The following is a 16101-nucleotide window of genomic DNA, read 5'->3' as shown; positions in this document are numbered from 1 at the left end:
GTACAGTGACACAATCTCCACTCACTGCAGCCTCCACCTCCTAGATTCAAAAGATTCTCATGCCTCAGACTCCTGAATAGCTGGGAATACAGGCACGTGCCACCATGCCTAACTAATTTTTGTAATTTTAATAGAGACGGGTTTTTATCATGTTGGCCAGGCTGGTCTCAAACTCCTGGTACCCAGTGATCCACCTGCGTTGGCCTCCCAAAGTGCTGGGATTACAGGTGTGAACCACAACACCCAACCTGGATTTTTTTCCCTAAGAATTTAGAATCAGATCTGAAGAAATATTGTACCAGTCCATCTCTTCCCAGTGGATGCATCTTACTAACTAGAGACTGTGTCACAGACATATTCCTGTTTTGAGTACTGGGAGGCAGACAGAGGTTACTTTTCAGGGAGAAAGAAGCAGATGTGTGGAGAAAGCAGAGATGAAGCAGAGACTATTCCTGACATTCCAGGCCCTTCCCAGGTCTGTCTGCATACCAATCGCTGAGTTTCATGAAACACCCTAGTTTGGGGGAGTTTTTTGTTTTGTTTTGTTTTTTGAGACTGAGTCTCACTTTATGGCCCAATTGGAGTGTAGTGGCGTGATCTCGGCTCCACTGCAACCTCCGCCTCCCATCGTTCAAGCAATTCTCATGCCTCAACCTCCCAAGTAGCTGGGACTACAGATGTGCACCACCACACCTGGCTAATTTTTCTATTTTTAGTCGAGATGGGCTTTTGTCATGTTGGCCAGGCTGGTCTCGAACACCTCCCCTCAAGTGATCTGCCCACCTCCCAAAGTGTTGGAATTATAGGCATGGGCCACCATGCCTCATCACATTGCTTTTTGCTAAAGCAAGCTCTAACTGGCTTCTGTTACGTATAAACAAAAGCAATAGTTTGACAAAAGCGTATCAAGGAAAAGTCGTGTGCAAGCAAAACAAAAATTTAACAAAGTAAATGCATCAAAGTCATAGATGTTAATGCTTCAAGAGAGTTACATGTATATGAACACCAGTAAAGGGGTAAGGTGGGCTATTGATAAATCAAATTCAATTTATAAAGAGCACTGACGTCCTGGCTTTTTTTTGGGGGGGGGACAGGGTCTGGCTCTGTCATCCAGGCTAGAGTGCAGTGGCACAATCAGCTCACTGCAACCTTTGCCTCCCAGGCTCAAAGGCTCAAGAGATCCTCCCACTTCAGCTTCCCAAGTAGCTTGGACTACAGAGGTGAGCTGCCGCATCTGGCTAATGTTTGTGTTTTTCGGAGAGACAGGGTTCCACCATGTTGCCCAGGCTGGTCTGGAACTCCTGAGCTCAAGCAGTCCACCCACCTTGGCCTCCCAAATTGCTAGGATTACAGGGGGATTAGAGGCGTGAGCCACCACTCTCAGCCTCACCTGGCCTCTTGACGTTCTTGAATTACTTTATAGAGCTCTTAGAATAATTTAATGTATTCTTCATGCTATAGCAATAGTTGTCTTAATGTGGGAAGAGAGAAAAAAAAGTCACTGGAGTTTTTCAGCCAGTATCATTTGCCCTAAACAAAGGTAAGCATAAAAACTAATACAATACAGGCACAGCAGTGGCTCATGCTTATAATCCCAGCACTTTAGGAAGCTGAGGCAGGTAGATCACCTGAGGTCAGGAGACCAGCCTGACCAACATGGAGAAACCCTGTGTCTACTAAAAATAGAAAATCAGCTGGGCGTGGTGGCGCTAGCCTGTAATCCCAGCTACTCAGGATGCTGAGGCAGAAGAATCACTTGAACCCTGGAGGCAGAGGTTATGGTAAGCCAAGATTGTGTTATTGCACTCCAGCCTGGGAAACGAGAGTGAAACTCCATCTCAAAAAAAAAAAAAAAAAATTAATACAATAGAGTCCACTTCCAGGGAGATGCAGTAGGCATACTTTTTCTAATTCTTTCTTCTAAGTACAACTAAAAACCTGAGGCATTACAAATAAAACAAGCATAAGAAGACTTTGGCAGCTGGAGAAAAGAAGGCAGATTGGCTAGCAACCTGGAGACCCAAGGAACGACTTAGTGGTGAGTTTCTTGCTGCTCTTTTGTTCTCATATCTTCCAAACCTGGAACTCAAAAACTGGAAACCTTGAAATGTCAAAGAAGCTCCAAGAAACTCTCTTTAGCCAAATGATGAGAAAAGGGGCAGGAAGACAGAAGCCAGAGGACTAGCCTAGAAAGGCAGAAACCTTTTAGAAAATAACCACTTCAGCCAAACAGCAAAGAAAAATCTGTGGCCCCACTTCCACCAATGGTAACAAAGGCCAGGTGGGGAGCTATCAACCTAACGGGAAAAAAACTGAGGCAATCTTAATATAAGTAGAGAGTTTACTTGGGCCAAGTTTGAGGTCTGCAACCCACGAGTATAGATTCAAGTTGCTCTGAATATACTCCTATTAGCAGTCATGACAAGTGTGTTTCTTTTTTTTGAGACGGAGAGTTTTGCTCTTGTTTCGCAGGTTGGAGTGCAGGTGGCTCGATCTTGGCTCCCTGCACCCTCCAACTTCTGGGTTCAAACGATTCTTCTGCCTCAGCCTCCCAAGTAACTGTTACTACATGCGTGCGCCACTACACCGGCTACTTTTTTTTGTATTTTTAGTAGAGACAGGGTTTCACTATGCTGGCCAAGCTGATCTCGATCTCTTGACCTCAAGTGATCCACCTGCCTAAACCTCCCAAAGTGCTGGAATTACAGGCCTGAGCCACTGCCCCCACCACAAGTGTGTTTCTAAAGGAAATAAAAGAGGCAGTTCCTAAATTGTTTACCAAGAATTCACATTAAAATAACCTAAACTATTGACTGGCTATACATTGTTCTTTGTATCACAAGTTCCAGGAATGTGAAGACAATGGGTGAGGCAGCTAGCCAGGAACAAAATGCCTTTAAACAATTGCCCCCGGCTGGGAGTGGTGGTTTGCTTGCGCTCCGGAGTTGGAGACCAGCCTGAGCAATATGGTGAAACCCAGTCTTTACAAAATACACAAATTAGCTGGGTGTGGTGGTGCACACCTGTAGTCCCAGCTACTCAGGAAGCTAAAATGGGACACTTGCTTGAGCCCAAGAGGTTGAGGCTGCAGTGAGCAGATTGTGCCTCTGCTCTCCAGCCTGAGCAAGACTCAAAAACAAACACATAAATATTGTCCCCAGACATGGGTGGGGAGGTACCTGAAGGCCCATATTGTATCTCTGGGTCTGATAAGTTTTACATACCTCACATAGCTCAGACTCTTCCGAGCTCTTTCTTTTTTTATAGCCTAGCTATCCCCACCAGGTGGTAATGAGCCCCACCCAAATTCTTGGTATCAATGGAGACCACGTGGGGAACCTGGATTTCTACCTTCCTTTGGCAGCAGGAGGCATCCTACCCCACCCTGCTGGGGTGGATCAGAGGAGGCCTCCTGGAAAGTCAGGATTTTCACTCTAAGGAGTCCAGTTCCCTCTCCCACCACTACTTCCTTCTGATACTGTGATACAATTTTAAGAGATCTATATTTGGTTTTTAGCCCTAGTTTCTTTCACAAAACTTCTGAGACCCTTGGAATTTCCTGACTGATAGATGTGAGGGGAACACCTGTTATTCATAATGTTAACTAAAAATAAAATCCTAAGCCCCACAACTGACTGAATGAACCCTCTTGGCCAAGAGGACCCCAAATATACCTTAAAAACTGAGTTCCCGCATATAATGAGACAGAAGGTCAGACATGCCTCTTTGTACCCCCTCCCTTTTGCAGTTTAGACACAACTGACCAGCATTAATGTGAAAATAGAGATCGTGAGACTGACAGAACAGGCTGGGCACCCACACTTTGAGAGCCCGAGGCAAAGGACTGCGTGAGCCCAGGAGTTAGAGAACCTATTTGTGTAACTGCCCAATGGGTTCACCTTGTCTACTGTTTAGACACAGCCAATTTATCAATATGGGAATAGCAACAGAAAGAATTATTCATGCAGTGCCAGCTGTGCCAGAGACTGGATTTTATTATTATTCAAATAAGTCTCCCAGAACATTCAGGGATGGAGTGGGCTTTGTTGTTGTTTTGTTTTTTGTTTTTTTGAGAGGGAGTCTCACTGTTGCCCAGGTTGGAGTGCAGTGTTGTGATCTCGGTTCACTGCAACCTCCGCCTCCCATTAAGGGAGGCAAGTGATTCTCCTGCCTCAATCTCTCAAGTAACTGGGATTACAGGCACACCATCATGCTGGGCTAAATTTTGTATTTTTAGTAGAGTAATTTTGTAATTTTAGTATTTTGCCATGTTGGCCAGGCTGGTCTCAAACTCCTGAGCTCAAGTGATCCACCCGCTTCTGCCTTCCAAACTGCTGGGATTACAGCCGTGAACCACCGCACTGAGCACGATCCAAGTTTTTAAGAACAACTTGGTGGGTGAGGCAGCCAGTGATTCAAGAGTGCTGATTGGTTAGGTAGGAGATGAAATCAAAGGGAGTTGAAGCTTTCTTCTTGGGCTGTCAGTTCCTGGGTGGGGGCAACAAGGTCAGATGAGCCAGTTTATTAATCTGCGCCATCTGATGGGCCAGTTAATCCATCAAATTCAGAGTCTGCAAAATATCTCAAGCACTGACCTTAGTCTTTACAACAGTGATGTTACCCCGTGGAGATATTTGGGACGGATCAGAATCGTGTTGCCTCCAGCTGCATGACTCCTAAACCATAATTTCTAATCTTTCGGCTAGTTTGTTAGTCCCACAAGGGCAGCCTAGTCTCCAGTAAAGAAGGGGGTTTTCGGAAAGGGCTGTTATCTTTGTTTTATTTATTTATTTATTTATTTTTGTGGTGAGCGATCTCGGCTCACCACAACCTCCACCTCCTGGGTTCAGGCAATTCTCCTGCCTCAGCCTCCTGAGTAGCTGGGATTACAGGCACGCGCCACCGCGCCCAGCTAATTTTTGTATTTTTAGTAGAGACGGGATTTCACCATGTTGACCAGGATGGTCTCGATCTCTTGACCTCGTGATCCACCCGCCTCGGCCTCCCAAAGGGCTGGGATTACAAGCATGAGCCACCGCACCCAGCCCTTATCTTTGTTTTAAACCATAAACCATAAACTAAGTTCCTCCCAAAGTTAGTTTGGCCTATGTCCAGGAATGAACCAGGACAAATCAGAGGTTAGAAGCAAGATGGAGTTGGTTAGTTCAGATCTCTTTAACTGTGTCAGTTCCAATTTTGCAATGGCAGTTTCACCTGGACAACATAGGGACACCACCCTTCTACCCTCCACATCTACAAAAGTAGAAAAGATAAAGTTAGCTGGGCATGGTGGTGCATACCTGTGGTACCAGGAAGGGTGAGGTGGAGGACTGCTTGATCCTAGCACTTTGGGAGGCCAAGGTGGGGGGATCACCTGAGGCCAAGCGTTCAAGACCAGCCTGACTAACATGGAGAAACCCCATCTCTACTAAAAATACAAAATTAGCCGGGCATGGTAGTGCATGCCTGTGATTCCAGTTCCTTGGGAGGCTGAGGCAGGAGAATCACTTGAACCCGGGAGGTAGAGGTTGTGGTGAGCCAAGATCGCGCCATTGTACTCCAGTCTGGGCAACAAGTGCAAAACTCTGTCTCAAAAAAAAAAAAAGAAAGAAAGAATAAAAAGACTGTTAGAATAGATTATTTGTGGTAATAAGATACAAATTAAAAATAGGACCTAAGGCCATGCCAGGCAAGGGTTAAGCCGTGCGCTTCTATACTTAAAAGAATAACCTATGTCCTAACTGCCACAAGGTTTTTCTTTTTCTCTAGCAGCTAAATAAGCACTGGCCTTGAGATAAACAATGTTGAAGCAATTGCAGCTTACAACCACCAGATGCTGACCAAATGACCCTCTGTTCCACAAGCCATAACTATGGCTCTGATTGGACAAGAGACTGATTTCAGTAACTTTCTCCTGATAAGAACACCACTGACCAAGGACAGGGTCTGGCCATTTTATGAAGGCTGCACATTTAAAAGTTCCTTTGTGTCCTGAAAAGACCTTTTATGAATAGGGCCTAACCATAATACATTTAAATGTTAAGTCTCCACCCCAAGGTGAACATAACTTGTATGTAACATGCATGTTTATTCAACATGCATGCACCAGGACCACCTTTATTAATATTCATAGCTCCTCCTCTAGCCTGTTAAATATGTACGTTTAGCCAATTCCTTCAGCATAAAGCTCCTACCCCAAGCCTTCCTCCTTTGAAATGCCTGTTACCAGGTCTCTACTGGAGGCTGCGCTTGCAGGCTGTAACCCTTTACAAGAAATAAAGTCTCCATTTCTAAATTTATAGATCTTGTGATTTTTTTTTTTTAAGTTAACAGTAATAAGCCCGTTTAACCATTCCTGAGTTTATGCTAACGAGGTTACTCCTAGAAGATGGGGGTTAGTTGCCAGAGGAACCATACCTGTGATTACAGGATTAGAATGTTGAGTTCCACACCTTGAACTCTAGGGAAGGGAGAGGATCTGGGGATTCAGTTAGTCCCCAGTGGCCACTGATTTAATTAATCATGCCTACATGATAGAACCTCCATAAAATCCCTAAGCAACAAGGTTTGGAGAGCTTCTGGGTTGGGGAACACACTGAGGTACTAGAAGGGTGGCGCCCACAGCAAGGGCACAGAAGCCTCATACAACTCATCCATCCCTATACCTTGCTCAATACATCTCTTTTTTTTGAGGCAGTCTCACCGTGTTGCCCAGGCTGGTTTTCTGGATTCAAGCAATCTACCCACCTCTGCCTCTCAAAGTACTGGGATTACAAATGTGAGTCACTGCACCCAGCCCCAATCATTATCTTTCATTTTGCTATTTCTGATTTGTATTCTTTAAAATAAACCAGTAATTGTAAATAAAGTGCTTTTCTGAGTTCCTCAAGCCATCTAGCAAATTGTCAAACCCCAGTAGGGAGTCATGGAAGCCCCTGATTTATAGCCAGTTGGTCTGAAGTACAAGTCACAACTTGGAGTTTGAGACTGACTTGTGAACTGGGACAGTCTTGTGAGAATGAACCCTTAATCTGTGTGGTCTGTGCTGATTCTGGGTAGTTACTGTCGTAATTGTAGTACACCTGACTAGGATCTAGAGAGCTGGAGAATTGCTTAGTGTGAGGGAAAACGCCACACATTTGGTGTCAGAAGTGTCATAAGTATATAGGAAAACAAGTTTTTTTCTTTTCTTCTTTTTTTTGAGACAGAGTCTTGCCCTGTTGCCCAGGCTGGAGCCTTACCCTCAGTACCAGCCTCCCCTGTGATATAGAGTCAGTAAAAACCCAATGGGGAGCAATAATGAGGTACTCCTACTTTCCAGCCATGGAGCTATTGCTGGAGGCCTAGTGGGGAGCCAGTACTCCCACCATCACCTTGCAGTAACTAGGAGCCATCCCTAGGGTGTCAACAGAGGCCAAATGGGGAACCTAGACTTCTGTCCCCATCTGGCAGTAACAAGGTAGTGCTCTTCTTTCCTTGGAGAGGTGTTAGAGAAGGCCAGCTAAAACAGAAGTTTAAATAAAATACAGGTGGATGCAGAAGTCGAGTGGGGTGGCTCACTCCTATAATAGCAGCACTTTGGGAGGCTGAGGCAGGTGCAGATCACCTGATGTCAGGAGTTCAAGACCAGCCTGGCCAGCATGGTGAAACCCTATCTCTACAAAAAATACAAAAAATTTGTTGGACATGCTGGCACATGCCTATAGTCCCAGCTACTCCAGAGGCTGAGGCGGGAGAATTGCACGAACCTGGGAGGCAGAGGTTGCAATGAGCCGGGAGATCGCACCACTGCACTTTAGCCTGAGTGACAGAGCAAGACTCTGTATTAAAAAAAAAAAAAAAATAGCCAGGTATGGTGGTGCAGATTTGTGATCCCAGCCATTTAGGAGGCTGAAGCAGGAGGATGGCTTGAACCCGGGAGGTGGAGGTCACAGTGAGCTAAGAGGGTGACACAGTGAGACTCCATCTCAAAACAAACAAACAAACAAATAAATAAGATTCATGCTTAACCATGGGAAATCTTAATTAAGAATTAAAATTGGCCAGGCTCGGTGGCTCACACCTGTAATCCCAGATTTGGGAGGCCTAGGCGAGCGGATCATAAGGTCAGGAGTTCGAGACCAGCCTGGCCAACATAGTAAACCTCCATCTCTACTAAAAAAAAAAAACCATTTGAACCCAGGAGGCTGAGGTTGCAGTGAGCCAAGACCAACAATGGAGTGTTGCCATGCCATTGCACTCCAGCCTGGGCAACAGAGCCAGACTCCATTTCAAAAACAAGGGCAAAAAAATTAAAATTAAAATTCAGCCAGGCATGATCACTCACACCATTAATCCCAGTACTTTGGGAAATAGAGGCAGGTGGATCACTTGAGGTCAGGTGTTAAAGACCAGCCTGGCCAGTGTGGTGAAAACCCGTCTCTACTAAAAATATAAAAATTAGCCAGGCATAATGGCACACACCTGTAATACCAGCTACTTGGGAGGTTGAGGCAGGATAATCTCTTGAACCCGGGAGGCAGAGAAATCCTACCACTTCACTCCAACCTGGGCAACAGAGGGAGACTAAAAAGAAATTAATTAAATAAAAATAAATAAGATCCAGAGTCTTATAATACTGGAAATATTCAGGTGACAACTAAAAATCTCTCTTTATAACAATATTTCAAATTCAATGAAAAAAGACAATAAATGTCAATGTTAAGATAAAAAAGATGTTAGAATAATATGACAAAGTTTTGACTGCTGCCAGCATAAAAATCCTTTAGTTAGCAATTATGAACACACTTGAAACAATAAAAAAAAAATAGTCTCAGCAAAGAAATAGAAAGTTTCAGCAGACATATAGAAGATATAAAGAAGGGCTGGGCACAGTGACTCACACCTGTAATCCCAGCACTTTGGTAGGCTGAGACAGGAGGATCATTTGAGGCCAGGAATTTGAGACCAGCCTGGACAATATAGTGAGATCCCATATCAACAATTTATTTTTATTTTTTTTTTTTGAGATGGAGTCTCACTCTGTCATCAAGGCTGAAGTGCAACAGTGTAATCTCAGCTCACTATAACCTCCACTTCCCAGGTTCAAGTGATTTTCCTGCCTCAGCCTCCCGAGTAGCTGGATTACAGGCATGCACCACTATGCCTGGCTAATTTTTGTGTTTTTAGTAGAGACTAGGTTTCACCATGTTGGTCAGGCTGGTCGCAAACTCCCAACCTCAGGTGATCTGCCTGCCTCAGCCTTCCAAAGTGCTGGGCTTACAGGTGTGAGCCAGCATGCCCGGCCTTAAATTTTCAATTCTTTTTGAGAGTCTTGCTCTGTTGCCCAGGCTGAAGTGCAGTGGCCCAATCTCGACTCACTGCAGCCTCCACCTACTGGGTTCAAGCAATTCTCCTGCCTTAGCCTCCCAAGTAGCTGGGATTACAGGCATGCACCACCAGGCCTAACTAATTTTTTTTTTTTTTTGAGACAGAGTCTTGCTCTGTTGCCCAGGCTGGAGTACAGTGGCATGATCTCAGCTCACTGCAACCCCTGCTCCCATGCTCAAGTGATTCTCCTGCCTCAGCCTCCTGAATAGCTGGGACTACAGGTGTGTGCCACCATGCCCAGCTAATTTTTTTGCATTTTAGTAGAGTCAGGGTTTTACCATGTTGGCCAGGCTGGTCTCTTTTCGAGATGGAGTCTTGCTCTGTTGCCCAGTCTGGAGTGCAGTGGCACGATCTCGGCTCACCACAACCTCTACTTCCCAGGTTCAAGCAGTTCTGCCTTAGCCTCCTGAGTAGCTGGGACTACAGGCATGCGCAACCACACATGGCTAATTTTTGTATTTTTAGTAGAGTCAGGGGTTCGCTATGTTGGCCAGGCTGATCTCGAACTCCTGACCTCAGGTGATCCACCTGCCTCAGCCTCTGAAAGTGCTGGGATTATAGGTGTGAGCTACTGTGTCTGGCCAAAATTTGCCATTTTAACCAATTTCATCTTTTCTTTTTTCTTTTTCTTTTCTTCTTAAGACAGAGTCGGGCCGGGTGCAGTGGCTCAAACCTGTAATCCCAGCACTTTGGGAGGCCGAGGCGGGCGGATCATGAGGTCAAGAGATCGAGACCATCCTGGTCAACATGGTGAAACCTCGTCTCTACTAAAAATACAAAAAATTAGCTGGGCATGGTGGCGCGTGCCTGTAATCCCAGCTACTCGGGAGGCTGAGGCAGGAGAATTGCCTGAACCCAGGAGGTGGAGGTTGTGGTGAGCCGAGATCGCGCCATTGCACTCCAGCCTGGGTAACAAGAGTGAAACTCCGTCTCAAAAAAAAAAAAAAAAGACAGAGTCTTGCTCTGTCACCCAGGGTGGAGTGCAGTGGTGCAATCTCAGCTCACTGCAGCCTTCACCTCCTGGGTTCAAGTGATTCTCCTGTCTCAGTTCCCTGAGTAGCTAGAATTGCAGGTGCCTGCCACCACACTGGCTGATTTTTGTATTTTTAGCAGAGACAAAGTTTCACCACATTGGCCAGGCTGGTCTCCAACGCCAGATCTCAGGTGATCTGTCCACTTTGGCCTCCCAACGTCCTGGGATTACAGCAGTGAACCACCACACCAGACCCATTTTAACCATTTTCAAATGTATAATTTAGGAGCATCAATTATGTTCGCAATATTGTACATCTATCACTACTATTTCCAAAACTTTTTCAACACCTCAAACAGAAATTCTATACCCATTAATAATAGCTCTAGCCTGGGAAACATGGTGAAACCATGTCTTTATAAAAAATGCAAAAAGTTGTCCAGTGTGGTGGCACACACCTCTAGTCCCAGTTACTTGGGAGGGTGGATCACCTGAGCCCAAGGAGTTCAGTGCTTCAGTGAGCCAAGATATTTAGTCCCACTGCACTCCAGCCTGGGTGACAGTGAGACCTTGTCTCAAAAAAAGAAAAATAAAGTAAGGTAAAAATTCCTAATTCCCTACCTTTGTCTACTGCTTTTCTTCCCTCCCTCCCTCCCTCCCTCCCTTCCTTCTTTTCTTTCTTTTTTTGCTTTCAGACACAGTCTTGTTCTGTCGCCAGGCTGGAGTGGAGTGGCAAGATCTAAGCTCACTTCAACCTCGACCTTTCGGGTTCAAGCAATTCTCCTGCCTCAGCCTCCCAAGTAGCTGGGACTACAGATGTGCACCACCACGCCCAGCTAATTTTTTTATTTTTAGTAGAGACAGGGTTTCACCATGTTGGCCAGGATGGTCTCAATCTCTTGACCTTGTGATCCACTGCCCTTGGCCTCTCAAAGTGCCGAGATTACAGGTGTGAGCCACCATGCCCAACCTGTCTACTTTCTATCTCTACATATTTGCCTATTCTATATATTTCACAAAAATGGATGTATTTGTCCTTTAGTGTCTGGCTTATTTCACTTTACATGTTTTCAGTGCTCATTTATGTTGTAGCATGTGTCCTTTTAATGGTGGAATATATTCTATAATATCACATTTTGTTTACTTATTCATCTTTGGACAGTTGAGCTGTTTCCATCTTTTGACTATTGTGAATAGTGGGGTGACAAGCATTCATGTGCAAGTATCTGTTTAAGTACCTACTTTTGGTTCTTTGGGGGTCTATACCTAGGATTAGAATCACCCAATCATATGGTAATTGTATGTTTAACTTTTTGAGGAACTGTCAAACTATTTTTTATAGCAGCTGCACTATTTTACATTCACACTGGCAATGCATGGGAGTTCCTATTTCTCCACATCCTTGCCAACATTTGTTATTTTTTTCTTTGTTGTTTTTGTTTATTTGATTGTTTTCAAACAAGGTCTTGCTGTGTTGCCCAGGCCAGCCTGGAACTCCTCGCCTCAACAGATCCTCCCATCTCAGTCTCTTGAGTAGTTGAGACTACAGAAACACACCACCTGCCAGTTCAGCACTTGTTATTTCCTGTTTTGCTGTTGTTATTTTAGTGATCCTAGTAGGTGTGAAATTGTATCTCTTGTGGTTTTGATTGCATTTCTTCTTTTCTTTTTTTTGATAAAACTATTTGGCCAGATCTTACAGTGAGAGATTGCATTTTTTTAATGACTAATGATATAGAATGAATGAATGAATGCACAAAGGGACCTACTATTTTAATAAATCTCATGCGCAAAAGGGGATAAATCACTCTTCTAGTTTATATCATTATTATACAAGAACATTAATATTTGTTTTTATAATGATAATAAATCATAACATTTGTATATAGTGGTTTTGATTATACAAATACTCTTTTGTAATATGCAGTATTGTTTATCCATACATCGAAGTGACTACAGACTGTCTTCTTTAACAATATTCTAACTAATGTGCAGTGGTTTTGCCTTTATTCATTTTTTGCTACACACCAGGCTATACTTCCCCTTGGAAAATGAGCTGCGTCACAAAATGAATTAGAGCCTTGTCAGCAAGGGGTTTCAGTTGAACAGACACAGGCAGCTTGTGCCTTCAGTATTCTTTGTATCAAGCAAACCCTGAAAAAAGTGTTAATTCCTTTGGTCATAAAATATCGTACACATAAACTGGCCGGGAACAGTGGCTCACACCTGTAATTCCAACACTTTGGGAGGCCGAGGCAGGGGGATTACTTGAGGTTAGGAGTTCGAGCCAACATAGGTTTGCCCAGCCAACGTAGCAAAACCCAGTCTCTACTAAAAAAATAAAAATAAAAAAATTAGTTAGGCAGAATGGTGTGCATCTGTATTCCCAACTACTTGGGAGGCTAAGGCAGGAGAATCGTTTGAACTTCGGATGTGGAGATTGCAATAAGCTGAGATCGTGCCACTGCACTCCAGCCTGGATAACAAAGTGAGACTCTGTCTCAGGGAAAAAAAAAAACATACACATAAACAATAATGTAAGAATATATTTTTAATTATTAAGTGAATTGTGATGACATACTGTATGTGTAAAGGATTCCCTAGCAAGTACCTATGGTGCTGTTTGTTCAATCACCACATCATAAGCTCTCAACAAAGTAATATTTAAAGGCTGTCTAAACCACACGCATGAAAGCTTAAAATTTCCCCCTCCAAAATAAAAGAAGTGAAAGTAGACTGTCATTTGAACCTCAGAAGGCCATTTAAAGCCTCAATGTTCTTCCATTTGTTCATAAGGGGATGAGGTCTAGGGGAAGATATTACTCTCCTCACCACCTCCACACAGGGGAAACCCTAGGATTTTTATACTAATCATGGTTGGGGCCAGAGGACATGCAAAATCAGACATTAACCCAGTCATTCTTCTACTCAGAAATTATGTCCCCTCTTCCAGGTCCAAGATGAATATACATAAACCTATATATGATTAGACTGCTTGCATCATGTCAAGCAAATTGTTTTATGTTTTACACTTTTATTCTCAAAACTATTATTTATCCCCAATATTAACTAATAGTTGACACATTGGGACACCTAGCACATAGCAGGTCTCAATACTTATTTGTTAAATGAGTAAATGAGTGGTTTAGACAAATAATGTTGACTCGATCCTCTCTTACCTTGGTCAATGAAAGCTGTATGCAATTTATTTACTTATTTATTTACTTTTTAGACGAAGTCTTGCCCTGTCGCCCAGGCTGGAGTGCAATGGTGCAATCTCAGGTTACTGCAGCCTCCACCTCCCGGGTTCAAACAATTCTCCTTCTTCAGCCCTACAGGTGCCTTCCACCATGCCCAGCTAATTTTTGTATTTTTAGTAGGGACGGTTTCACCATGTTGGCCAGGTTGGTCATGAACTCCTGACCTCGTGATCCGCCCACCTCAGTCTCCCAAAGTGCTGAGATTACAGGCGTGAGCCACCGCACCCAGCCAAAATCAATGTATGCAATTTAAAGTATTTGTTCTCCTACCAAAATCTAGGCCCATTAAAATATGTTAACCTCAGCAAATAATCAGCCTGGAGAATAGAAATTCAAATAAAGGCAAATCACATTGCCATTTTTTCTGAATGTGTGTGACATTAGACTAAATCTACAGAGACCCTGAACAAAGGAAGCACTCTTCAAAGTTAGCTAATGGGCCGGGCATGGTGGCTCACGCCTATAATCGCAGCACTTTGGGAGGCTGAGGCGGGTGGATCACGAGGTCAAGAGATCAAGACCATACTGGTCAACGTGGTGAAACCCCGTCTATACTAAAAATACAAAAAAAATTAGCTGGGCATGGTGGCGCACGCCTGTAGTCTCAACTACTCGGGAGGCTCAGGCAGGAGAATTGCTTGAACCCAGGAGGCGGAGGTTGCGGTGAGCCGAAATCGCGCCATTGCACTCCAGCCTGGGTAACAAGGGCGAAACTCTGTCTCAAAAAAAAAAAAGTTAGCTAATGAAAATGAAACATTTTTAAATATTTTCAAAATGAATAAATTAAATAAAACAGAAAGCTTTTACCACACTGGTCTGAAGAGATAGAATCAATAGTTGTATAAAGTGTGTTAACTATCAGGATGTTAATGTATAGAGTTTTGGTTTTGGGACATTACACATCAGATCAGAATCAATGTAATAAATAGTCATGCTGCAATGGAGTTCTATTAAGATCTAAAATGTCAAAACATTTCGGCAGAACTGTCATGTGGAAATCAAAGCATATTCAAATGGGAGAAAATAGACCCTGCAAGTTTATTTATAGGCCTAGCAGTGTGACACTGGATAAGTAACTTCAACCGTTCACTCTTAGGATTTATTCTGAGATTTAGAAGCCTATCACAAGAAATGTATTTCTGGATCGATTAAATATTATGTATCTATCATACTAAAGGCTCTTCCTACACTCAGGGTGTTGTCCAGAAGAAAACGTGTTTTCTGTCAAACTGTAATTCTGGTTAATCCACTGCTGGTTTATTAAATGTAATGGAATCGGGGACAACCCACGAGGTTTGTCCTGATATGCACATAACAACCTGTTGCAATGAAAACCCTGCCAGCAGCAGCAGATAACTCCGCTGTAGTGAGCTGCGAAGAACAGGCAGTGTGTCAAGGATGGGGGAACTGAGGGCTTCGTGGGAGGACGCAGCCCAGAGCGGAGCCACCACACCCGGGGAACCCAGCTCACGCAGGCTAATTTTTACGTCGGGCCCTATGGCGGCCCCGCCTCTTTCCCCTCCCACTTGTTGGCAGCCCCACCTCTTTCACAACCGCCAACTGTCCCGCCTTACGCCCGCCCAATTGCTGACAGCCCCACCTCTTCCACACTCCCCCTACGGCCCCGCCTCCCGCCCGCTCACTTGTTGGCGGCCCCACCTCTGCCATACCTCGCCTGCGCCCGCCTACGCCCCGCCTCCCGCCCACCCACTTGCTGGTGGCCCCGCCTCTCCACACCCCGCCGGCAGCCCCGCCTATTTCCCCGACTTCCGCCAGTGGCCCCGCCCCCTGCCCTGGGACCCTAGCCCGTCGTGTTTGGAGACCCCTGTTCCTCTTCTATTCCTCTTCAGCTGAGGTCTGGCCTGCGATAGTGTCCGCGGTGCGGCCCTTTTTCTTGGTTGTCTATGACCTCGACATCGTCTTTTCTTTTTTTTGTCCCCCTTCCCCCGCCCCCCCGCAACATCGTCTTTTCTTTAGTTGTGCGCCCCAGGTTCAGACTCAGCCTTGTCTGGTACCCCTTCCCTGGTGAAAGCTGAGAACCCAAGGACCAGACCCAACCTGCCCGCAAGCCTTCTCCCCTTACCAGGGCAGAAAGCTTTTTTGTATGACTCCATGCTCTTTGTTTAAGGTCTCGAACTAATTTGTGAACTTTTGAGCTCCATGGCATGGAGTTTTGCAGTCAGATTGAGACATCCCATTTGGGATGAGGTTATTATCTACTCTAATGTTTAGTGCTACAAATTTAACTTTCATACAGGTTACTTTATTTTTTTGAGACAGAGTCTTGCTCTGTCGCCCAGATGAGTGCAGGTGCATGTCTCAGCTCACTGCAACCTCCTCTTCCCGGGTTCAAGTGATTCCCCTGCCTCAGCCTCCTGAGTAACTGGGACTACAGGCATGCGCCACCACACTAGACTAATTTTTGTAATTTTAGTTGAGACAGGGTTTCACCCTGTTGGCCGGTCTCGAACTCCTGGCCTCAAGTGATCCACCCGCCGT

Source organism: Callithrix jacchus, chromosome 8, assembly GCF_049354715.1.
Source record: "Callithrix jacchus isolate 240 chromosome 8, calJac240_pri, whole genome shotgun sequence".
Lineage (NCBI taxonomy): Eukaryota > Metazoa > Chordata > Mammalia > Primates > Cebidae > Callithrix > Callithrix jacchus.
Note: the sequence above shows the minus strand (reverse complement) of the source record.